At 44.9% G+C, this 26,126-nt stretch overlaps 1 protein-coding gene across 2 annotated transcripts in view; it reads right to left on the reverse strand.

Annotated features, from left to right (window-relative positions):
- Positions 1-26,126, reverse strand: part of THSD7B (thrombospondin type 1 domain containing 7B) — a 1,218,744-nt gene that overhangs the window by 1,102,244 nt on the left and 90,374 nt on the right. For both annotated transcript variants that reach the window (XM_030883051.2, XM_060302483.1), the window contains one exon: positions 11,402-11,490. The gene's annotated coding sequence lies outside the window, so the exon portion shown is untranslated. The remainder of the gene's footprint in view (positions 1-11,401; positions 11,491-26,126) is intronic.

Genomic DNA, 26,126 nt, shown 5'->3' on the forward strand with positions numbered 1-26,126 from the left:
CCCGGAGATGATTAGTCAACATCACTGATTATGGAAGATTTTAACAGTGGAGGAGTGGTAGCAGATAAGGCACACACACACAAAATATTTGACATTCATATAAATATTTTATACTGAAAAATCCTGCCCGGGTAATGCCTTCTCCAAATTCTACTGTTTTGATTTCTAATTATAGAAATGATATAAAAGAAGATACTCTGCTGTAATGGTTTAAAGGTTCTGTGCCAGTCAGAAGGTCATGCTGCAGAGCAAATGACCCCAGGATTTGCTTCCAACAGCAATAAACTCACTCTACATGCCCATTATGGATGGGCAGTAGCCATGCTCTCTGTCACCTTCACTCTGGAACCCAGACTCACATAGCAGCCTCTACCTGGAACTGTCATCATGGCAGAGAACAATCAAACTGCACGATGATCTTAAAGGTGCTCAGAAAGGACATCCACTCTCCTCTCACTGGTCAAAGTCTGTCACATGGCCTTGCTCGAAGTCAAGAGGATGGGGGAAGGGACACCGAATATGAGTGAACAGAAAAACAATCTAGCACAAGTTCCAACCCTGGCCCAGCTACTTAACAGCTTCTGGCAAAGTTGCTTATATTTTCTAAGCTTTGGCGTCTTCATCTTTCAACGAGGATTATTATTTCTACACCGTGGAATTTTTGTGAGGATATAAATTATCATGTAGGTAAAATGTTTGGTGCCATGCCTGCCTGTCATGTAGTAAATGCTCACTAAAATGAACTGCTCTTAAAAAAAAACAAAAAAACGACTGCTCTACCAATGATAAACTCCTTCAGGACAGGAACTTCTTTTTACTTATTGTTTACTCAATACTCAGCACATGCCTAGCACACTGTAAGGACTTCAAAGCTGTTTAGTAAATTTAGTAAATTTCACTAAAGAAAAATTAGAAAGCATAGAAAAGTATTCAGAAGAAAATAAAACACACTTGCTCTTTTCAATTCCTGGCCAATGCCCAGGGAATGCACTGATGAGCACATGACTGGTCCTTTTTAATTTACATCCTCTCTTGCCCTGGCTCATGCCTGAAGCAGAAACCAAGGCTTAAATGCACGGACTCTGCCCATCTTTTGGAGGCCTGGACACCATTCTGAATAACCTTTCTAGCTCCGCAGGAGCTAGCGATAAATAGGCGATAAATAGGCCTTATGGAGCTCAGTGTCAGACAAAGCACTGGATTATACCGGGAGCCTCCAGGAGGTGAGAACAACAAGACAGGAGGTGGAAATTACTTCCCGACTTAGTCTTTCCTGGGATGAGGTCTCCAAAGAATGGAAGCTCTCTCTGCCAGGATTCCATGTACTTGTCATCAACTCAGAGCAACAGAGAAGTTCTTTTTTTTTTTTACATCTTTATTGGAGTATAATTGCTTTACAATGGTGTGTTAGTTTCTGCTTTATAACAAAGTGAATCAGCTATACATATATCCCCATATCTCCTCCCTCTTGCGTCTCCCTCCCAGCCTCCCTATCCCACCCCTCTAGGTGGTCACAAAGCACCGAGCTGATCTCCCTGTGCTATGGGGCTGCTTCCCACTAGCTGCTTCCCACTAGCTATCTATTTTACATTTGGTACTGTATATATGTCCATGCCCCTCTCTCACTTCGTCCCAGCTTACCCTTCCCCCTCCCCGTGTCCTCAAGTCCATTCTCTACATCTACATCTTTATTCCTGTCCTGCCCCTAGGTTCGAGAAGTTCTTTTTGAGATTAAAAAAAATTTTTTTTAATTTAAAGATCCCTAATTTAAATTTATACCAGTAGATATGGAAAAGAAGAAATGCAAATAAAAATGACAGCTAAACCCTACCATGACTGAAGACAAAATCATATCTTCTTTTTTACATTCCTCTTTTGAATATACAAATTCTATATTAAATTTGCTTATGTAATGTACAAATTTTCATTACTTATAGACCCCTTCATTGGCATGGCCCATTATTACAATGATTTGCAACAGGAAAGATAATGTTCCTACCACACACACACACACACACACACACACACACACTATACACACACTACATACAGGAGAAGAGACATAATAGCTGTCTATTCTAAGGGCTCCTTGAAGGAACAGAAATCCTTGTTCTGTGTACACTAACTGGTAAAAGCCACAGGGAAACATTTCTCAGTTAAATGGAAGACTTTTCAGACAGATAGCTTTTAAAGACCCTTAACCTTGAGATACAGTCTGATTCAACCTGAAGAGCCCATCGGGCAATTGTTCCATTGTATTTAAGGTTCTTTCTATTCCCTGAGAGTCTGAAACAAATGCTTGTGAGCACCTGTGCTCCGCTCCCCTACCCTGCTAGGAGTTACGAGGGCCACCAGACTCAGGGCCAGTGTCCCTCCTCCTAAGGGGTTTACCCTCTACGCCGGCAAACAAGAGACACCCATGGGAAGTTCAATAACATGGCCAACAATGACACAACAGCTCACAGTATCACAAGGAAGGCTGAGGTTAGTTGCCAAGAAAGCGCCACAGATAATCAATGCAAGGAGATGGCTAAATATACCAAAATCCACTGTGGCCGCTGCCTAATCTACAGATTTAGGTTAAATACACTATCAGCAAAACAGACTTTTCAGGTTCCCTCAGGCAGATGTTTCGGAAAAACCTCCACCCTACCACTCAGTCAGAAAAAAAGAATGAAGTAATACCATTTGTAGCAACATGGATGGACCTACAGATTATCATAGTAAGTGAAGTAAGTCAGACAGAGAAAGACAAATACCATCTATCACTTATATGTGGAATCTAAAATATGAGAAAAATGAACATACCTATGAAACAGAAACAGACTCAGACATAGAGAACAGACTTGTGGTTGCCAAGGGGGAGGGGGGGATGGATTGGGAGTTTGGGATTAGTAGATGCAAACTATTATATATAGGATGGATAAACAGCAAGGTCCGACTGTATAGTGCAGGGAACTATTTTCAATATCCTGTGATAAACCATAATGGAAAAGAATATAAAAAAGAATATCTATATATCTATATAACTGAATTACTTTGCTGTACAGCATAAATTAACACAACATTGTAAATCAACTATACTTCCAGAAAAAAAAGCATAAAGGAAAAGAAAAACCTCCACCCCCAGCACCAGTACCCATCCCTCCCAGACACACACACACACACACACACACACACACACACACACTCACAACTCTTCAACTCCACCTCACATAAGGACCTCCTCTTCCACACACACACACACACACACACACACACACACACACATTATTACTCTGTGGGGAAGGCTTTCCAATGGAATGGCTCCCGCTCTGTGAATTGTGCCCCCTTTGTATTTCTCTCCACTTTGTCCCCCTTGGGTTTGACCACCTGTTCATTGTTAAAAGTCAAATGCTTCCTTATAGGGCTTCAGAACTTGCTCGGACCATCAAACACTGCATCTGCTCTCTTGGAGAATACAGGCAAGATTTGAGACGGACTGAGAGAGTTTTGAACATGGAGGATTCTGAGAAGACGGAGGACATGGCTGCTATCCTTCCAATATTCAAAAGGAAAAAGCAGGCTTGTCCTGTCTGACCTCAAAAGCGAGATGTTGGGCTGATTAGATTTGGCTCAAGCTATGGCAGGACGTGGAGCAGGCGAGGCTGCTCGATGGTAGCTTGCGCCGTCTTAACAAGTCCTGAGCTCTTTGTCACCGGCAGAGTTCAAACTAAGGAGTGGCACATGTCCGGTGAGGATGATCTTGGAGCCTGACCTGAACCCTCAGCCCAGAGAGTCTCTCATGTGATCCCCAAAGTGCCTTGTCAAGGAAGAGAGACTAGAGCTGGGTCATGGCCATCAAGCAAAAGGTAAGAAGGAATGGACAAAAGTCCTGGGACAAAGTGATGAGAAAGAGCGTAGGGGTCAAGGGAATTCCCTGGTGTTCCAATGGTTAAGACTCAGGCTTTCACTGTTGTGGATGCCAATTTGTTCCCTGGTTGGGGAACTAAGATCCCATAAGCTGTGTGGTGCAGACAAAACAATTAAAAAAAAAAAAAAAAAAGGAAAGAGTGTAGGTGTCAAGACCATTTGGGGAGAAGGAGACACGCGTGTCTGAGTAAGAGACTTCGGAAGGGTGGTAAGTAGGAAATCACAGGAGGAAGTTAGTTGAGGATTCAATTTTAGATGACCTGAATGCCAAGATTAAAAAAGTGTGGATTTTGCCTTCAAGGCCGTTGGTTACAAACTGGTAGCCAACCGATGGCTTTTTACTTGAACTGCCCAGCTTTCGCAAAGGCATTTGGTCCCAATGCAAGCAAGTTAGAGCCTAGTGTCTCACATTCAACAAACTTTACACGTTTATATTACCTGCCATCCACGATGGCTGCTGACACAGATGATGATAAATCACTGATGATTTTCAAGTGGAAAAGTGGAATGACTACAATTGTAGGGAAATCAGTACAGCAGGGACGTGCAGCTAAGATTTGAGGCAAGGGAGTCGATAAGCCTTTTCCATTGCAGTAGTCCAGCCATGAGACACTGGGCCTAAACCTGAAGAGTGACAGTGGGAGAGGAAATGAAAAGAGAGATGCAAGACACATCCAAAGGAAGAGGTGATGAGAGAAGAGGAGCATCCATAGGGGGAAGCCTTTCCTGTGTTCAAATCCCCATTTGCCCGAGATAGGCTGTGTGACTTAGGGAAAGTTACCTAACAGCTCTGTGCTTTATTTTTCTAAGATATACAATGGGTGTATAATAGATAAAATGGTCTATCCTCAGTGCTATTTTAAGGATTTATAATAATTTATATAAATGTACATAAACTTCCTAGTACACACCCTGCCACACAGTAAGCATTTCATAAATAATAGAAAATTGTATTGCATATGATTATTAAAATAAAATGTGTGATTATGTGTATATGTGTGTGGTGTATTATCAGATTGGAAGTAGGAGAAGAAGTCAAAAATTACTAATTTTAATATAAATTTGAGGTGTAGATATGACGAAAAGACAAGTAGGTAAGTTTTAGATATTTTGGACCTGAAAAATAATGGTTCACAGGATATATCCAGGTAAAATTTTCTAGCTGAAAACTGACAATATTTGCATGCAGCTGGGGAAAAGTTGGACTGAAGCTTCAGATTAATTAGGGAGCTTTGGGCTGAAGGGACCAAAAACCTCAAACTCAGTAGGCTTAAACATAAGGAAACAGATGAGCTCCCATAATGGGAAGCCCTGAGGTGGGACAGTTCAGGCTTGTTTATTTTAAGGGCTCTGAGGCATCCTGAGGGATCCAGGTTCTTTTCATCTTTCCCCCAGCAGCCTAAATGTGTCAGTTTACCTCCAGACCTGCAATCCTCATGGTCACAACATGGCTGCAGCCATTTTAGGAATTACATCAAGACAAGACAGTGAGGCCACTCTTTCCTATGAGGGAACATTTACCAGCTATCCTTTAATATATCTCCTCTCTCTTCTCTTTGACTAGGTTTGGGATAAATTCTCTTCCTTAAACCAATCATTAGCAAGAAGACATGGACTCCCAAATTTGGCTGAGAAATAATCTGGATTTACCCCCTGAATCGGGGCGGGGGGAGGTCAGATAAAAGACGAGATTGGGCTTCCCTGGTGGCGCAGTGGTTGAGAGTCCGCCTGCCGATGCAGGGGACACGGGTTCATGCCCCGGGCCAGGAAGATCCTATATGCCGCGGAGTGGCTGGGCCCGTGAGCCATGGCCCCTGAGCCTGCGCGTCCGGAGCCTGTGCTCCGCAGCGGGAGAGGCCACAACAGTGAGAGGCCCGCGTATCGCAAAAAAAAAAAAAAAAAAAAAAGACAAGATTGGCTGCTGGTTAGTAGGATCACACCAGCTTGCATCACTGGCTGAGTCTTAGGGTCCAAAGCCTAGGCTGGTGGCTCTCCAACTCTTCTCACTATCACATGATTGCTGCAGAAGACGGCTGTTGACCCTTTCCACCTCCTTCCCCGCATTTGGGTTTTCGTGTCCTTCTAGATGAGACAGCTGTGCCTCTGCTCCTCCAGGCATGCGGAGTGAAGTTATCACCATGGTTCTGGAACTAACTGAACAGAGCAAGAGGACAGTGGTGGAGGCTTCTCGCTTCCCGACCACCACCTGCAGTAACCCCTGTGCTGGCACTGTCTTTGCAAAACCAGGATGAATTGGATCAGTTCCATGGACTGCCTGACTCCTCCGCACTGAGTCACACAGCAGGCAGGAAGCTGGATTGGCTGGTTGGCTGGCAGATGGTAGAAGGTTGCCCAGGTGCCAAGAGGAGCAATAAGCCAGGGTCCAAGCAGAACATAAGCCCTTTGTCTCACTGATCCAAGTGACAAACTCACTTTCAATCAGCTACGATTCCTCCCCTTGCCTAAGGTCCTCCTTGTTAACGACTGACCAGGAGGTGGCAGCCAAGTGTTGGACAACACAGATGGCCGCCTGCAGTTCCCCAGATGGAGGGAAGGGGAGGGACCCGGAGGAACTGGGACCCACATCTCACTCTCACTGAACAGTAAACTCATAACAAGCCAGTCTAAAACATGCCAGCAGGAAAAGATCATTAACCCATCTCCCTGCGTCTTGCAAGGTCTGAATCTAAGTCATCTTAGAACGACAATATTCTCTTATAATGTTCATGAAAATACCAGAAACTTGCCACGGACTCAAACAAGCATGCCATCAGTGAGACAGCCTGTTTTGCAAGTTTGGCTCACTGGCTCCAAAACTTTCATGAGGGATCCCCGGAGAAAATCGTCCATCAATTTTGCCCTGGGCTGGGCCCACGTTTTAAAAAGTATTGCCTTCCAAACAGTTTTTCCAGCAACAATTTCCTCTCTCCTCTTAGACTATGAAAAGTCGTATTTCACTGGGCATGCAATAAAAACCAGAAATGACTATCACAAAATTTCCATTAAGCATTTTAAAAATTTTTAATTGAATTAAAATTTAAAAGCACACATATCAGGCTTCCCTGGTGGCACAGTGGTTGAGAGTCCGCCTGCCGATGCAGGGGACGTGGGTTCGTGCCCTGGTCCAGGAAGATCCCACATGCCGTGGAGCGGCTGGGCCCGTGAGCCGTGGCCGCTGAGCCTGCGCGTCCGGAGCCTGTGCTCCGCAACGGGAGAGGCCACAGCAGTGAGAGGCCCGCGTACCGCAAAATAAAAAAAAAAAAAAAAAAATCCTACAAATTACTTATCAGTTGTATTATGGATGGGCATTTGGGTAATTTCCAGGTGTTGGCTATTTCCAATAGTACTGCTCTGAACATTCTGGTACCTGTCTTTTGTGGGAATATACATGAGCATTCCCGTATCTGGTACCCAATACCCTGGCAGAAGAATTGCTGGGCCCTAGGGTGTGTGTGTATTCAGCATTCAGCTTTGGTAGATAGATTCTGCTACACAGTAGACTCTGCCAAAGTGGTTCCATTAGACATTAGAGATTCTTGAAATATGGAAGATAGCTTGTGGATGCCACAACTGCTCTCATGGATCCCTTCAAGGTCTAAGGACACCAGTTAAGAATTTCTACTTAAAAGAAATGTGTTGTCTTCTGTCTTCAGTGAAAACAGGTAACTCTATCCCTCATAACATTCTTCCTTACTTCAGTTATTTTGACGCTGTCACGAATTCCTCTCTCAGCCCTGTTACTCCTGGACTGTGAAAACTTCCCTCACAGGTAATGCCCAGCTGAAGACTATGTGCTCACCTGAGGCCCCTTTGTGTGATGGGGACCCTGAGGCTCAGAGCCTTATGTGATCATAGTGGGCGTTGGTGTGACCCATAACCACATCCTCTATAACACACGACCTCTGTCTTCAGTGTCAGGTAGAAAGGGAGGCAGAGCGGGGTCAGAAAGACACACGATTTGGGGTAGACAGACCTAGGTCTGGGCATGAATCTGGCCACTCTCTGGTGTAAACCTGGGACGTGTAACTAACAAGGACAGTTGTCCAGTCCCATCCATGAGCCCGTGACTAACGCCGCTTTTCTAAACCCAGCACCTTCCTTCCTCGTGGTTGAAAGGAGCGATTAGAACGAAATCAACATTCCTGACCATGCCCATCAGGTCCCACCTGAACAGAGATTCTCCTGAGCTTGTCTCCCCTACCCTCTCCTTTGCTCCCCGGTTGCATGGGTCCCCTTTCTTCCCCTGCACACAGCAAGCATGGTGGCTTTTCAGAGCCTGTGCCCTGCTGGTCTTAAACGTCATCCCCCTTGGAGTGCCCTTCACTGCCCAACTCTCACAAAGCAGGCCCTTCCCCGCTTTTCTCTATCCCATTAGCCGATTGAACGTTCTTTAAGCAGATAGCATTATGTGACATTTGCTTACGTGTTTATTGCCCTTCATAACTAGAACAAAAGATCCATAAGGACAGTAATGATGTTTCTTATCCATTAGTCTATTCCCCAGCACCTAGCATAGTCCCCGGTACAGAGTAGGTGCTCAATAAATGTTTGAGGAATGAATGATAGAGGTCCAAGTCAAAGAGTGTGCTGGCCCAGATTCACCTATCACTGATTGCCTTTGGGAAAAAAAATGAAAGCCCACGTCCCACTCATCATAGTTTGATACCCTTCCCCTCCTGAGCCCAGGATCAGCAATTGTGATGACTGGTGATCATCCACCGACCCCTGAACTCAGCGCTAAGATGCCCACTCGTCTGACGACCCGGCATCTCTCTTACCTCATTTCAACAAATCCATGTCGTGAATTTTCTGTTCCACACAACTTGTGCTGATGCTTCACGGTGAAACACCACGACACCAAGAAGATTGTTTAACTTGTCAAAAATGAAAACTGTTGGCTGTAGTAAATGCAAACCTGGACCTGAAGGCTCTGCAAGGCCCAGATGCTGTCCTTTCCAGCTCTGTGGACTCTGGGGGCTACGACATGATCAAGGGGGAAGCCACCCAGCCAGACCAACAGTGCATGATCACAGGACACTGGGGCTGCCCAGCCTGGCTAGGGCAAGAAGCCCCGGTCTGTTCCTTGTGCCAAGTGGCCTTGGGCCAGCAGTTTCAAATGACTCCAACAGCTTTACCAGGAAGAAGAAGGGGCTTCATTGGTTGGAAGCCCTCAGATTTAAAAAACAATAGGTATCAGTGGTTTTGTCTTTTCCCGGAAAGTGTGAGTTCCTTGGGTATCCACTACCATGTTTTTGCTTTGCTAACTGCAGTGCTGGTCAATATTTGCAAGTGGTCCAGAAACAATGGAGATGTGGAGAAGCTGTTAAGTGTTCATCCAACAGAAAACTTCAATACATAGGTTTCAACTGACAGAAAATGAACCAAAATGATGCAATCGACTCTAATAGACCAGAGAATTTTAAAGATGGCTTGGCGCAGGCCCTAGACACTGACATAAAAATGGGCCTCGAATACCCTCTGACTATTCACAGCTTTGATCCTAAAGCACCTATTCCAACCCATCGGTGAACCGGAACCCAAATGGCCGGATCCCCCAGGCTTCTGGAAAGACCTCTCTCCCATCAGAACATAACCTTGCCTTTCCTCTTGGAAAACCCACTGCCATGGGCTCTCATGTCAACATTCATCCCAGTCCCAGGGGCGGAGCCAGACAGAGAAGGAATCATCCACGCCCAATACCATCTGAACCAGCTGTTCAGAACTCCGTGGAGTTCACTGCAGCCATGAGGTCGGGCTGCATCTAGTGATGACTAGGAACACCCCGCTGGGCCCCAGAAGTGCCAGGAGAGATCCTGGCTCAGGGTCCCTGTGTGCCCTTTGGCCAGTGTGGACACCTAGTGTCTGTGTGACATAGGCTAGTATCTACCTGTGGTTTCTACCTCAAAGACTCCTGGTGAGGAGATGGTGAAGCTGACCCTGGGGCAGGAGCACACAGGCATCAGGTTGAGGCTCTGGGGGCTCATGGAGCCCACCTGGGTTTCAAAAGCCTTGGTTCTGCAGAGCTGCAGTGAGCCAATGCACACAGCTGGGCTCAGTTGGCAGATCAGGCTGGAAGAGAACACAAGGAATGTTGAAGCCGCAAAAACAAGAATAAGGAACCTAGGACGAGAGCCTGGAAGGAGCATGGAGGCCACAGCAATTAGCGTTGGCCCACTAGTGAGGCTTTTGGGGTCCCGTGCTGCCACTCTAAGTGGCAATGGCCTGACAATTGTTCTTTAGAGACCTCTGATACTTAAACCTTTGATTATATCCACTTTCCTCGGATCACAGTTTATACTCTTATTATGGTGTAGTGTTCATTCAGTGACCTAAAAGGGCTCTAGGTCAGAGAATGTAAAAAACAAATGGTATATAGCTAACACATGAGCACTTATTTTTTTTTAATGTGAATTATTTGCCAACATTTTACATTGAGAAATCGCACATAAAAATCCATATTTACAACTTTCTTGAGAAAGGCGAAGTTCTGACAAAGGCGAGCCTGCAGTCCAGCCTGGCAACACCCGGCCAGTGCTCAGAGCAGTCACCCCTTTGCTGAGGCCACAGGCTCTAGGTTCATTGCTACCCACCTGGCCTGCTTCCTCCTTTAAGCTGCTGGCCTGACAGGAATTTGAGTTTGAGACCCCTGAACTCAGTACTTAGTGCACCAAACCATGGGTGCCTATGTGGTGGCAAAACATTAATTGTTGTAGTAGCTGATGTAATTGTTGAGGGTTTGTTGTTGAAGATTCTATGCAGTACAATCCCCGTTTCAGGGAGACAACATATGCATAGATCTTCATTGCACGAGCTTTAAACCAACAGAAAGATCAGCACAGGTTGATTTTGTAAAACACTGCAAAAATTCAAAGTGACAATGATTGATGGGGTATAGGAACAGGGGCTCCATAAAGAAAGTGGGAGACCATAAATTGGAAGTTCATTGCTCACTGTCACACAGGGAATGAAAGACACAGCCTGCAGCCTACCGACACTGATACGAGGTAGACAGAGGCAGCCAGCCCCTCCTGGGTTTTTGTTGTCCGGGGATATCCATGAAGAGGAGAATCTCTGACCCTAAAGTCTGACCTCATGTCAACTCAGGAATGGCCCTCGGAGGGACAATTTTTGAGCACTTAGTATGTACTGGCATTGAATGAGCCACTTCACCTACACTGGTCCACAGAAGAGGCAAACAGTGTAGACTTGGAGTGTGGGCTCGTAGTTGGCTGACTGGGTTCAAATATCGGCTCATGCCTTACAAGCTGTCTGAACTTGGACATCTAAGCTCTTTAAAATTTCCTTTTCCCAACCTACGAAAGGGAAAACTGATGGAATCTACTATATTTTTGTTAGGATTCAGGGTTTAGCAGAGTGGCTGGCTTATAGTAAATATACAGTAAGTAACTATTATTACTAAGTTTCTTTTTATCAAGTGAGGAAACTAAAAATCAAATAGGGTAAGCAACTTGCCACAGATGGTACTCACACCCAGCTTCATCTGCATAAGGATGTCTGTGGTTCTGCCACCTTCTCTCCACTGATATCTTAGGTCTTCTTGGACAAAGAGTAGAGATCCTAAATGAAAAAGAGAGAAAGAATAATGCCTTCAAAGTACAGCACTAAATCATTCCTGGCTTCTGGAACATTTTTTTTCCCCTTCAATCCCATTGTCCTACCCGTCAGTGAAGCCATTTTCCTTGCACAAGTTAAGCCCACTTCTCCGTGGAAAGACAATGTCATCCATCCCAGACACAAGCCATGCTTAATAGAGAATGGCAGGCCAGGGTCATCCGCAAAGCCGCGTGGAGCTCAGCCAGGCCTCCCACATGGAAGGCGAGCTCACTGCCGCTCAACCCCACACCTCCTGGACGTTCTCCAGGAACGAGTGACAGGTCCTGCCATGTGGGCAGCTGAAGGCATGGGGGCGGTGGGAATAGTACAGGAGATGGAAGAAACATCGGAGACGAGCAAAAGCCAGACAGATGGCATGGCCTCACTGTAGGTGGCGAGGAAACCACAGCAGCAAGCTGGCTAAACGGGCATATGCATGGCTGAAAGGACCAGGAGAGGGCAAACAAAGTCAAGTCCCAAAGGCACCAGCTTGGTGAAGAACAACCACAGCCAGGAAACTAAAGGAGACGTTCATGGACCAGTGACGAATCAAACTCCAGTGGTGTGAGCAGCTTGGGACTGATGGGGAAGGGGGATACGGGACAGAAGTGGAATAATCAGAAACACGGAGCAGGCAGACGTTTAGAGTAGGAGCCAGAAGCCAGCCTGGCCGGGTCTAAAAAATCCCGAACAAGAGACCACTAACCCAGGGACGGCGGGCGGAGTTAGGAAGCCTAAATGCACTAACACCAAGGGGTCTTCTGATGTCTCAACAAGGGTGAGGGACCAGATGGATTTCTGTTGGAAGCAGTCACCATCCCACTTCTCCGAGAAGCCATTGTTAATGGGCATATGCACATATATACAAACATGCAAGTATATACATATACACACATACATATTCTCAGATATTCAAAACAGGATTAGGCTACACGTATTGAACATATTATCCAATATTTTTTCACTCAACTGGATCAGGGACATCTTTCAATGTCACTGAATTGACTGCCGCACGATCATTTTAGTGGCCTTGCTGTATTCCATCATGTATGTGAACCACAACTGACTTAGCCACTCTCTACTGCAGGGCATGTATGGTAGGGTTGGACGCTTTTTCACTGCTATAAGCCATACTGTTATTATCATTGGTTTCCTTGGAATTAATTCCTGGATGTAGACTTGGTGAATCAAAGGGCAGAGGAATTTTTAAATCTTTTACTGTATAAGAAAAAAGGGGGGGAGGCGGAGGCTAAACCACTTTACATTCTCACCAGCAGTATGAAAAGGCAGTTTTCTACACACCCTTCCCAACACTATATGTTATCATTACTTTGCCAATTTGCTAAGAAAAAAAAATGCCATGCCAGTTTTCTATCTGCAGTCCTCTGCTTACTACAGAGACTGAACATTTTTATAAGTGTATCCGTAGCCAAGTGCAAGGTTAATCCCCCTACAGGAAGATGTCATTGAAAGGGGTGGGTAAAACCGGTTGGCTGGCTGCTCAGACCCGGCCTCAGAGAGAGATTCCTTCTTCACACTCGCAGGTTCTATCATGGGTTCAAGGGGCTGCACCTCAGCTTTGCAAATGCAAAACCTGACTTCTTCTATTCACCGAAGTGTGTTCTCACTCTGGGAACAGATGTTTGCTAAGAAAATTCACGGGAGATGGGTTGTTACACCAGGATGCTAATGTTATCAACTTACAATAAAGAAGTATAATCTTTCCAACAATGGGAATATTCATGTCTGAGAAACTAGGATACTCCCTTCTGGAAAACAAACTAGGAATCCAGTTACTTGACGAATAAAAACATATCCCCAGAGACAGAGACGAGCAGCAAGACAGCATTTCTAGAGACCAGAATACATCTGCAGGCAAATTCAGAGTCCACCGCGCCAGTGAATTCTATCTCTAGCTCCACATGTCTTCAGGACAGTTACTGTCACCAAGTCCATCCAGAGATCAACTCCCTTCCCAGACGTGGCCAGGAGAGGGTCTGTGGCTGTGGACGACCCACATGATGATCCAGCTAACGACTTCAGGTCCAGTCACCTCCTGCTCTCACCTACAAAGTTAATCAGTCACACATGGGCACAAAGCCAAGAGCCTCCACTGACGCCCTGCTCTAACCTTCTGGGCCAATCAACCAACAATCTGTATCCTCTATCTTGGTCTGTCTCTTCTGTCTATCTAGGTCTTGGTCTTTGTCTCTGTCTCTCTGCCTCTGTCTGTCTGTCTCTCACAAACACACACAAACACACACTGTCTCTCTCTCTCCCCGTTTTTTTGTTTTCTCATACCGTGGTCCAAATGTTTTCTATTTTGCTTTAGCCGTCTTTTATTGCATGAATCCACGTTTTGTCTCCCCACCTTGTACCTGTCTGAGACCGCCCACTGGTTCTCAAATTAGGATGTATGTACCCTGGAGGGTTCACCAAGGCTGGCCCAGAGTTATACTTGGAGCCAGGGGATAAACATGGCTCATCTATGAAAACTCATTTTTCTAAATGTTACATAATTTTAAACATTTTGAAAGTAGATATGTAGCAGAATACAAAATGAATGAGTTCTTCATAGCAAATATAATTTTTGAAAAAAAAAAGAGACAAAGAAATTCCATGTTGCCTACAATTGCTGATTAAACTCCTAACCAGTCCTCAGCCTCCCGCACCCACACCCCACCATGGGAGGGCTATGCACCCCAGTCCTGTGCCTCTTAAGAACACTTTGGTGGGAAAGTTTAGGAAGCACTAGTAATCCCTTGGGGTAAAGGATAAGAGCAAAAATCAGACCTGGGCTCAGACAGACCTGAGGTCAGAGAGCCCTGGGGTCAGATGGACCTGGGGTCAGATGGACCTGGGGTCAGATAGACCTGAGGTCAGATAGCCCTGAGGTCAGACAGACCTGAGGTCAGATGGACCTGGGGTCAGACAGACCTGGGGTCAGATAGCTCTGAGGTCAGATAGATCTGGGGTCAGACAGACCTGGGGTCAGATAGCCCTGAGGTCAGATAGACCTGGGGTCAGATAGCCCTGAGGTCAGATAGACCTGGGGTCAGATAGACCTGAAGTCAGATAGACCTGGGGTCAGATAGACCTGGGGTCAGACAGACCTGAGGTCAGACAGACCTGGGGTCAGATAGCCCTGAGGTCAGATAGACCTGAGGTCAGATGGACCTGGGGTCAGATAGCCCTGAGGTCAGATAGATCTAGGGTCAGACAGACCTGGGGTCAGATAGCCCTGAGGTCAGATAGACCTGGGGTCAGATAGACCTGGGGTCAGACAGACCTGTGGTCAGATAGCCCTGAGGTCAGATAGATCTGGGGTCAGACAGACCTGGGGTCAGACAGACCTGGGGTCAGATAGACCTGAGGTCAGATAGACCTGGGCTCAGACAGACCTGGGGTCAGATAGACCTGAGGTCAGATAGACCTTGAGTCAGATAGCCCTGAGGTCAGATAGACCTGCGGTCAGATAGACCTGAGGTCAGATAGATCTGGGGTCAGACAGACCTGGGGTCAGACAGACCTGGGCTCAGATAGACCTGGGCTCAGACAGACCTGGGGTCAGATAGACCTGAGGTCAGATAGCCCTGAGGTCAGATAGACCTCAGGTCAGATGGACCTGGGGTCAGATAGCCCTGAGGTCAGATAGATCTAGGGTCAGACAGACCTGGGGTCAGATAGCCCTGAGGTCAGATAGACCTGGGGTCAGATAGACCTGGGGTCAGACAGACCTGTGGTCAGATAGCCCTGAGGTCAGATAGACCTGGGGTCAGACAGACCTGGGGTCAGATAGACCTGGGATCAGACCTGGCTTAGAAAACAGCACCCCCTGGGTGCCTTCGAGTGAGTCACTTACTACCTCTAAGCTTCAATTTCCTCATTTGCTAAATGGGATAATAACAAAATAATTGATGGAATGTTTGATTGTCGTGAGAGTCTATAAAATTTGCAAAGCTGATTTTTAAAAATTGATTTGTAACCCATCGCAGCTTAGCTCTTGGGCTTCCATTTCTGCTGATTGTGGAAAATATTTCACCCTTCAGCGTAACATAACTTGGTCTTTTCTAATTCAAGACTTACTTTGGGGGTAAAGATTGACTTAAATTCAAGGTTCACCCCTCAACCTTCTGGGAGGCATCTGTGTACAAGGGGATTCTTCATGGTATTGAGATGGAGTGGTGTCCATCCAGTCAGCCCTCACCTCCCTCCGCTGGAGTTCACCTCTCTGCTGGTCCACGTGTTGGGTGGGTTCACATCAGCCACAGCCGCAGCCTGGGCCAGCAAGAGGGAGACAGGCCTCCTTGCTCCATACCTGGGTTGATCTAATATTGGTGGCCTCTGCTACTGTGCCTTGTTCTAGGTGGCGTGCTGCTTTCCTTAGCAGCACTCAGCTGTCTCCCAGCCTTTCAGTGTGTAGACCCTCAGTGAGGTAGCCAGGGCTCCCTGTAGCTGCATCCAGGGGCACAGGACCTCCAGGGCATGCACCTTGGTGTCTCAGTCACGCATCTCCCAGGGCAGCACACTGGCACTCATTCCCGGACTGACGTTCACACTTTCTCCACTCAAGGGGCTGGTGTCTTTGTAAAGCCTAGTAGATATTCTTCCAAGGGTGGGAGAATACAATCAACTACAATCAACTCCAAGAACAACCTGGAACTCCAGGCAGGATGCAGGGCCTTTGAGATCAGCTCTGAGCCCCAAGCTATTCAAATAGCAGTTGCACAGCAAATAACAGTCATCATGTATTACCAGTACAAGAAGAATATGATAAACAAAATTAAATAGAAGTCTTGTGATCGAAAGTGAAATAGCTACTGCCAAAAAAGACAGAGAACACTTCTAAACTTGAAACATACACAAATCATGCCTTGAAATTGACTCTTATCTCTAGGTATCATGAGAATTAACTAATGTTGCACTCCTGGAGAATATAAGTGACATATAAATGCTAAACAATTTACATTTGCCTAACCACTTAGGATGCATACCGAAATACTGTGCAATACTGATCTTCTAGAAGATTAATCCCCCCTAAAAGCAAACGACTTCCACAGTGGCTTGATAAATGACAAGGAAATAGCAGTTTTATGACTCTCATACTGATGTTCTGTGCTACGATGGAACAAATATTAAAAGAGAAAAATCTATTGATATCTCCAGGATAAGATTATGGTGCCTGGGTAGCTGGTACTTTCTGAAGAAAGCCATACCAACCGAACAGCTTCCTCTAAAGGCACTGGCACAGGAAGAAATGGGTTTGCTATTTCGGTGAACATTTCATGAACACTTAGATGCTGGTGCTGTGCTACATGTTGGGAATACAAAGGTAAAAAAAGTGATTCCTGCCCTGAGGTCGCTTGCCCTCACTTGATATTTTGCCTTTGTCCTTTCTTTATCTTGCCGTCCCCGGGACTCTCCCAGTCTCCCCAAACTCAACAACCTGGCAGTCATCCTGCACCCCTCCTTATCCCTCAAGTGCCAAATCCAATTAGTCACCAAGACCCAGGGTCCCTCCCACTTGGTTGAGAGTGGCCTCTGAGGCCATAACTCCCCGACACTTCCAGGCTGCCTTGGCACTGGAGAAAGCCCTGAGGCACAGAAGCAAGGAGGACCTGAAGCTGTCCTCTATAGCCATGGCTGAAATCCCAAGTAGACCCAGGGATGTGACAAGGGGCACCCAAGTACCTGCTCTACCAGTTGTGCTACTCAAGGAGGACCACCGAGCAGAGAGATGACGAAAGGAACATTCAGTGGGGAGACAGTGAGGATAAGGATGGATGGAGGAAAAAAGAGAAAGAAAGATGGTAGGAACATGGACAGGAAGGAGACGGAAAAGGGAAAGAGTCCAGAAACCAAGTGAGAGGGAACAGTTAGGACCCCAGGAAAAGCTCAGTCCCTCTGCTGATGAACGAAGAGCAAAGAGCAGATTTTCAGACAAATGGGATAATGCCACTTAATGAAATAGGGTTAGGAGCTCTTAGAGGCCTCCAGTATTAATTCAAGCAGAGTAATGGAGGTGGCAGTCAGGAGGGTATTAGGAAACACAGTTGAAAAAAAGACACTGGGTTTCACCCCCAAATATGGTCATATTCTGAACAGAAGAATCTGAGAATCTTCAGTTTGAAATGTGCAACTTCAAGGAAGAATAAGCAAAGGCAATGACCTGGCTCGTATGTCCCACAACGACTGGCAACCTCTACTGCTAGAAAAAGTGTCTTCCTGCAATGGTCTGAGATTCCTAACGAAATGTGACTGGGGGGTGAGAGTGGGGGAGGGAGCTGGCACCTGGAAGTTCTCTCTCCTCCAAAACCACCTTTCTCATCAGCTCACGGATGCCTGTAGTTCCAGTTTTGTTGGTGGAAGGGAAGAAATGAGTGACAGGGTGTTGAATGCCGATCCCATGCTAGCTCTATGCCAGGGGATTTACATACATTAACTCGTTTACTCCTCATGGTACCCTCTGAGGTAAAGATGTCTAACCCCCATTTCACAGATGAGAAGATTAAAGCTGGGAGTGGTTAAGAAACACTTCCTATATCACACAGCTAATAAGAGGCAGAGCCACAACTCGAGCTCTGTCTTTCTGTACCAATGTCCCCAGTCTTTCCCCTGCACCATGTTGTGTCCATCGGGCTTAACACTCTACCTCCTGGGAACAATGGCAATACCCCTAAAAAGAATCACACACTTTTAGACGCCACTAGCTTTGCCCGTTCATTCAATACCTGTCTATTTAGCACTTCGTTGGATTCATTCATTCACCAGGTACTTACAGAGTCCGACTAATGTGTCAGGCACTATGCTTTGGGGATAGCACAGTGAATGACCAGCTGTGATCCCTGTGCCCTGGTGGGGAAAAGGGACACAAGGCAATTAAATAAAAGAATTACAAATTGCAAATTCGGAATGTACTATGAAGGAAATAAACAGGAGGCTGGGTCAAAGGGAAATAGGGGAAGGGTGGCCCACATCGGAAGTGACATTCAAGACAAGCTCTGTCGAATGAGAGGCTCAGGCATGGTGCTGGGAGAGAGGGATTCCAAGCAGCAGAAATAACCCATGAAAAGATCTGGAGCATGAAACAAGCTTAAAGAAAGCTCAACTGACTGGACAATGGTGAGTGCAGGAAGCAGGCGTGTGCAAGGTGCTCGAGAACAGGCGGGGCCCCATCCTGCAGGGCTCTGTGTGCTCTTTGGGGACTCTGGGTTTTGTGCTGTGTGCAAAGGAAGCCGTGAAGGATTATGACCGGAGAAGGAATGTGATCCAATTATGTTTCTAAAAGATTTCTCCAGCTGCACGTGGAAAACAGACTCTCAGAGGTCAACGGTAGGGACAGGGAGAACTGTTAAGGAGGCTGCTGGAGTATTCTAGAAAAGAGACCAAGAGGGTCTGGATTAGAGTGGTGGCAATAGAGGTGGAGGGAAGTGGCTGGCTCTGAGATCCTCTGGAGGCTGAACCAAAAGGACGTGCTCACACGTAGGGGAAGTGAAGACAGAGGTGACTACTGGGTTTCTGCCGGAGAAATCAGACGGATGACGGAGTCGTTACTGAGGTCGTAGCTCACAAAGGTCACAGAGCTAAGTAAGGGGGAGGATTGGGACTTCCCTGGCGGTCCAGTGGTTCAGACTCCACGCTCCCAATGCAGGGGGCACAGGCTCAATCCCTGGCTGGGGAACTAAGATCCTGCATGCTCCACGGCCCGGCAATCCAATCAATCAATGTAGGCAGTGTGATTCCCCAGGCACACTCACCACAAAGGCATCTGCCTCTAGCTGGCGACAGACATGGGTAGCTCATTCCCTTATTACTCTCCTTGGCCCTTTCCTGCCTAACTTACTGCTCTCCCTCATCCCCACAGACGTCCTTGCTCAGGACCTGGGATGGCTCTCCTCCCTGCACTGACCTTGTCCAACATGGTGATGATGCTCAGAGAGGCAACTCTCACGGTGTTGAGATTTCACATCCCCTCCACCCCCTCACAGCTACAGGGTTAACATTACCAGCACCCTAAACCTTGCTCCAAATCCCCATAGGTGCCCCGACTCCAAAACCTGGGCTGGGAATATTTAATCTTCATTTTAAACCAGACACTGATCAGATCAAACTCAGGTACTTTGGACGTAGGTTGACATGGCAGAAGAGCAAAGGGAGTAATCACTGCTGATAAAACGGAGAAAATGGAAGAAAAAGCTCTTTTAGCTTAAATTGTTTCCTATAAAACAGTTTTGAAGGTAGAAGGTACTATCTTCTTGTCAGTGTCAACATTTCTCTCACTGGGTAAGTGAAATTATGTTTCTGTCAATGATGAAATCTCTCCAAAAGGGAGGTGACATTTTGCTTGGGTTCTGGCAAGGAAAGACTGGGTCTAATGAAACTGGTAACTACACGGACGCATAAAAAAACATTTGCATAGGAGGCAAGCAAACATCACCCCATTTCTACTGTCTGCAATGAGTGTATGCCCAGAACTCTTAAACCCTGCCTACGCTAATATGGCTCAATTGATTTGATGAGTATTTTTCACTGAATTTCTGCCTGGTGTTTGGGTTAGAGATAGAGCCAGAGACTGTATGCTACTGCTTTCTCTCTATCACCTATTATCCAAACTCATCACTTGATTTTCAGCGACCAATATTCAGATGCCTTTGCTATCTGCCCCATAACCTCGAGCAGTACCATCTTGCTGATCCAACCAGAGCCACAGTCTATCACCTGTTCATCTGAGCTCAGTTGTATCACAAAATCAAAACCAGTATAAGAGATGCCAGATCCTGCATGAGAATTCAATATTCAAGGCTCCTGATCTGAGGAGGCACTGGTTTTCCAGCTTCACTTCCTCTCCCTCTGTGTGATGGATGGCATGCCATCTGAGCCCAGGAGAGTTAATGCCCTCACCTCTAAGTAGGAATCCCTAAAACTTACAGCTACAAAAAGGAACCAAAGGAACTGCTTTGAAGGGTTAAAAGCAATTCCCTCCTGGAGGAGAGAACCAAGGCCCCTTTATTTCATAGTTGCTGAGCTGAAGCCTGCAGTTTGCTTGGCATCTAGCGTGAGCTTGTGCCCAGAAAACCAGAAATGACAAATAGAAGCAGAATCACAGCTTGGGCACACATTAATATGTTTGGACTCAGAAGAGGTAGAATTCTCTAAGATATTAAGGGGCATTTTTGTCCCACCTTAGAGTACAGCTCTGACGCTCTTCTCAGATCTTTTCATGGTTGATTTTTCTCAAACTAACAGTTGATCTAAGTCATGGGTGCATTTTGGAAAGTTGTAAATGTGGAGCTCGAACCAAGCTAAAATTGCACATGTATGAGAAACAGAAAAGGCTGGAACAAACAAGTGAAGGAGAATTCAGAGGGAAGAGTTTAACCATGTCCACGGATCCATCCAAAGAATATAAGCAAGTGCCACTTTTATTCCCAGTCACCCAAATGAATATTGGGAATTGAAATTAAAAAGCACTTTTTCTAAATGATGCCATTATACAAAGCATCATCACATTTTCTCCCACTCTTGTCCTCTTCCTCTTTCCCCACCCTACCCTGCCTCTAAATAAATCAAATTTACAACGTAAGATGTGGCCGATGATAATACGCAACATTATTCTGTGAGCCATCAAGACAGAAAAAAATGCTGCCAATTCAACCCTGACACACACCTTGGTTTCAGAGATGTTGAAATGTGAAAAAAGGGTTCATCTTAAAATCTATGAACCACAGCATACACACAGGCGCACACGCGTGCGCACGCACACACGCACATCATACGCGTCCGTGTATTCCTCTAAGCAAGGGTAGAAAAACTGTCATCAAGAACCAATTTTCCAAACAGGCTAGATTTGTGCCGCCCCTTAAAAGGAGGGTGTGGGGAATTTGAACTTTATTTTATGGCATACATTTGCTGCCTGAAGACAACTCGGAACACCACTGACAGATAATGGACCACATTTCATATCTGAGAAATGTCTTATTTTTAAAACTGAAAGCAGAGAAAGTCATTAGGTTTGCTTTCACTCTTGCCACAGAATGGCAGGGCAATTTTCATCATACCTACTCCTTTTTTTTTTCTTCATTTTCCATCTTCCTCTTCTCTCTTACATTCGCCTTTATTCTTGCTCTCTTTTTTTTTTTTTTTTTTACTTGAAATCTAGTTTAGGTGTCTCCATATCTCATTAATGTGGTCTGCCTCAAAGGTCCTTAATAATAACTTATTGTACATGTTTATTATACTTGATAGGAAGTAATTTTATTGAAGCCCCTTTTGTTTCCTCGTTTGCTGATAATCTTGTGTCTCCACACCGGTAATACTGTCCCTAAGAAATTAGTATTTTTAGCATTATTCTTGTTTGTTATAACCAGGGAGATGATAATGAGAATTCATGAGGCTGCAGAACAGGTACAGTGACTCCATCTCTAAAACAGCCCAGTGCCTAACTGTAACGAAGATGCTTTGTATTTATTTGGCATAATATTCCTGACACCTAATAGTGGTCATTTTCTCTCCAACACTAAGGATTTGTTTAGATCGATTATTCATTGCATTGGTTGTTTGTTAAAGCCTTATCTAGGCCACTCATACAATAGGTGGGTGCCAATTAATTGAAGTTTAATCATTCATCAAGTCAACATTTATTAAGTGCCCAATCTTTTCCCAGACATTCTAGCAGGCACTGCGGATAGGTCTTGGCAGAAAACGGAAACATATCCGAATTAAAAATAGCCCAATGTATTTGTCCCTTCCAGCTGCTATAACAGAATACCACAGACTGGGTAGCTTATAAAGGATAAACACAGTTCAGGAGGCTAGAAGTCTGAGATCAGGGTGCCATGGTCCGATGAGGGCTTTCTTCTGGGTCACAGACTTCTTGTTGCATCTTCACACGGCAGAAGGGGCTAGGGAGCTCTATGGGATCTTTATGAGAGCATTAATCCCATTCATGAAGCCTCACCCTCATCATCTAATCACTTCCCAAAGGCCCCAACTTCTATCACCATCGCATTGTGCATTAGAATTCAAAACGTGAATTTTGAGGGGAAACAAACATTCAGAGACCATAGCATCCAACAACCTCCAGACAGTTAAACCTAGCACTGTCCCTTCTAAATTTCCTCCATCTGATGAGCAATTATCACTTCCTTCTCTGGATCCCTGTTCCCCTCAACTAAGACAGCTCAAGCCTGTGCCACAAAACATATCCTTAATAAAAAAAAGAAAAATGGAAGCATCATTTAGAGGCATAGCTTATTCCATTACTTATGTCTTCTGCTTCATTTCTCTGAGGCCTTCAGACAAAAACTAGAACATGTTTCAACTTTACTTTAACCATATATTACGGAAAATTTCAAACATATAAAGTAGAAAGACTAGACTATGAACCCCAAGTACTTATTCCCAGCTTCAATAATTATCAATAATTCTGCCATTTTTATTTCATCTCTGCCTTCCACCTTTTTTCATATTGGATTTCAAAACCCAGATCTCCTACCATTTCACCCATAAATACTTCAGCATGTATTTCTGAATGATTGGGATTTTTTTCTCTTTTTAACTTCACCATAATGCCATTATCTCATTCAACAAACTTAACAAGAATTTCTAATTATCACCTCATAACCACCCTTATTTTTCCCTGATTGTCTCAGAAATGTATTTTTATAGTCAATTTGTTGAAATCAGCCTCCAAAGTTTGCAAATAGCATTTGTTTGATTAGTCTTTTAAGTCTCTTTCAGTCCAAAACCGTTTTCTCTCCTTTCTTCTCCATGCCATTTATTTTTGAAGAAAACTGGTCATTTGTCCAGTGGTTGAATGTATCCTTGTGGTGTCATCCAACATGTTCCCCTTTCCTCTGTATTTTCTATAAACTGGTAGTTGGATCTAGAGATTTGATTCCATCTAGGTTCAATATTTTTAGCAACAAGATGTTATGGACCATGCTGTGGTGTCCTATTGCATCACATCAGGAGGCACAGAATGTCTGGTTGTTGCACTTTTTGTGATAATCAATGAGTTCAGGTGATGTCAACCTGATTCACCCACTAAAAAGTCTCCCCATAAACCTTCACCTAGTGTTTGTGTAGCCATTGATAATCATTGCCTAGAGCCACTATTCCATCAGAGATTTTTCCAGTTAATCAATCATTTCATGTCACAAGTATACCACAGAGTGAAATAACTTACCCTGGTATTGATTAAACTAAATCAGAAAAAACTACGGTTAAAACACTTTTTTTTTTTTTTTTTTTTTTTTTTGTGGTACGTGGGCCTCTCACTGTTGTGGCCTCTCCCGTTGCGGAGCACAGGCTCCGGAAGCGCAGGCTCAGCGGCCATGGCTCACGGGCCCAGCCACTCTGCGGCATGTGGGATCCTCCCAGACCGGGGCACGAACCCGTGTCCCCTGCATCGGCAGGCGGACTCTCAACCACTGCGCCACCAGGGAAGCCCTAAAACATTTTTTAAAGCACTGAAACACACTTGAGACTGTTATCTAAAAAATAAATAAATAAATAAAAGTAGGAGAGTTCAACCTATAGATGTCTCCTCCTCTTTTGAAAACAAAAACTCCATTTTAACTGAAAATTTCCTAGACCACCTACTTGATAGCACTTGCCTTTTAATACCTATTGATTAGGAAGATGTAGATGATGAAAAGCTTCTAAATTCAGTGACCCACTAAACAGATTTCTAGTATATTAATCATAGCAGTAGTCTACACACCCCTGAACTATAGCAAAGCATGTGTCCTAAGGATAAAACATAATTTTAAATTATTCAAGATGCAATCTTTCCCCCTTCTGTCTTACATCCCAATCCATGCCCTCTGAAGAGCTGATCACTGGTGGGACTGGTGGAAGGAAAACTTCTTCAGGCTGAGTGTCACAAAAAGTCTGTGGGACCTTACAGAGAGCAAAGAACAAGATTTTCTGGACAATGTGCAACAACACGGATGGACCTAGAGATTATTATACTAAGCACAGTAAATCAGAAAGAGAAAGATAAATACCATATGTATATGTGGAATCTAACATATGACACAAATGAACTTATCTACAAAACAGAAACAGACTCACAGACATAGAGGACAGACTGATGGTTGCCAAGGGGGAGGGAGGGTGGGGGAGGAAGGGATTGGGAGTTTGGGATTAGAAGATGCAAACTAGTATATAGAGGATGGACAAACAACAAGGTCCTACTGTGTAGCACAAGGAACTCTATTCAATATCCTGTGATAAACCATAATGGAAAAGAATATAAAAAAGAATGCATATATGTGTATAACTGAATCACTTTGCTGTACGGCAGAAATTAACGTAACATTGTAAATCAACTATATGGCAATAAAATTTTCAAAAATTAAAATTAAAAAAATTTAAAAAGATTTTCTGGCCAGATTTTCTCCCCTCTCCACCCTTTGATATTTTCAAAAGAGAATGCAGAAGGCTCACATTCCTATTCCAATTACATGACTTACATACGTATGTGTCAGATATGGTGTTGATTCAGTCAACAATGTTTTCTTACAGATCTACAGCTCGAGGCAGCCCTCTTTTCTTCCCCCACTGGGGTCCACAGTCCAGCAACTCCCTATATGGGTCTCTGGTACTTTGGTTCCAAACACTTCAACCATAGGCTCTACTGCCATCACCATCCTGCGATAATATTAAGACTACACTCCATAAATCTAGAAGGCAAACAAGTATGGTCCCCCAGAGAAGGGCACCTTTTAAGCTAGAAGTTGGTTCCCCAAGACCAACTAGATAGCCCACAGCAGCATCAGTCCTAGTGGCCATCAAGGTAAGGAGGACAGACTGATGGTTGCCAAGGGGGACCAATGGCCTACTCTCCTGCTGAGGCCAGAAGCACACACGGTACAATTGCCTGGTTAGGCTGATTGCTCACAGACAAGATAGGAGGCTAATCTGGCCATTGACCTAAACTCTGATGTCTGCAGCACACATTCATAGGGGCCCCAGACTCAAGCCTCCTTCCTCTGTATAACAGGCCATTTGATATTTCTGCTGACATTCTTCACTCAAAGGTATTTTATTCCAGATGTCATGAAGTGAAACTTTTGAAATCGTGGAGCGACTTGTTGCAAGCAGAGCTGGCTTTACAGAGATGCTGAGATGAGGACCAGCTTCTATCCATCGATCAGAAAGAATCTGCAAAACATCTTAGATGAAAGACAGCTACGAAAAGGGCTGGGGAGGCCGAGTGGACCTGAGTAGAATGCTGAGGATGGCAGCTAAACAGGGACTCCAGCTCCAATTCTGTTATAGAGCACTTTTCCCAATATTCAAAAACCAGAGGGAACAACTTGCCATGATCCAAAGGGCTAAGTCTACTCTCTTCATCAAGCCTTGCCCAATATTCCTCTTAACATGTTTTTAGAACTGCTCAACCAGAACATACGCCTAAAATGCAAATCAGGGGGATGGGGGGAAATAAAGTATCATGTTGTCACTGATTCCAGCCTATTTTTAAAAATATTTTATTCCTTTTTAAAATAAATTTATTTATTTATTTTTGGCTGCATTGGGTCTTCGTTGCTGTGCGCAGGCTTTTCTCTAGTTGTGTTGAGCGGGGGCTACTC

Source organism: Globicephala melas, chromosome 7, assembly GCF_963455315.2.
Source record: "Globicephala melas chromosome 7, mGloMel1.2, whole genome shotgun sequence".
Lineage (NCBI taxonomy): Eukaryota > Metazoa > Chordata > Mammalia > Artiodactyla > Delphinidae > Globicephala > Globicephala melas.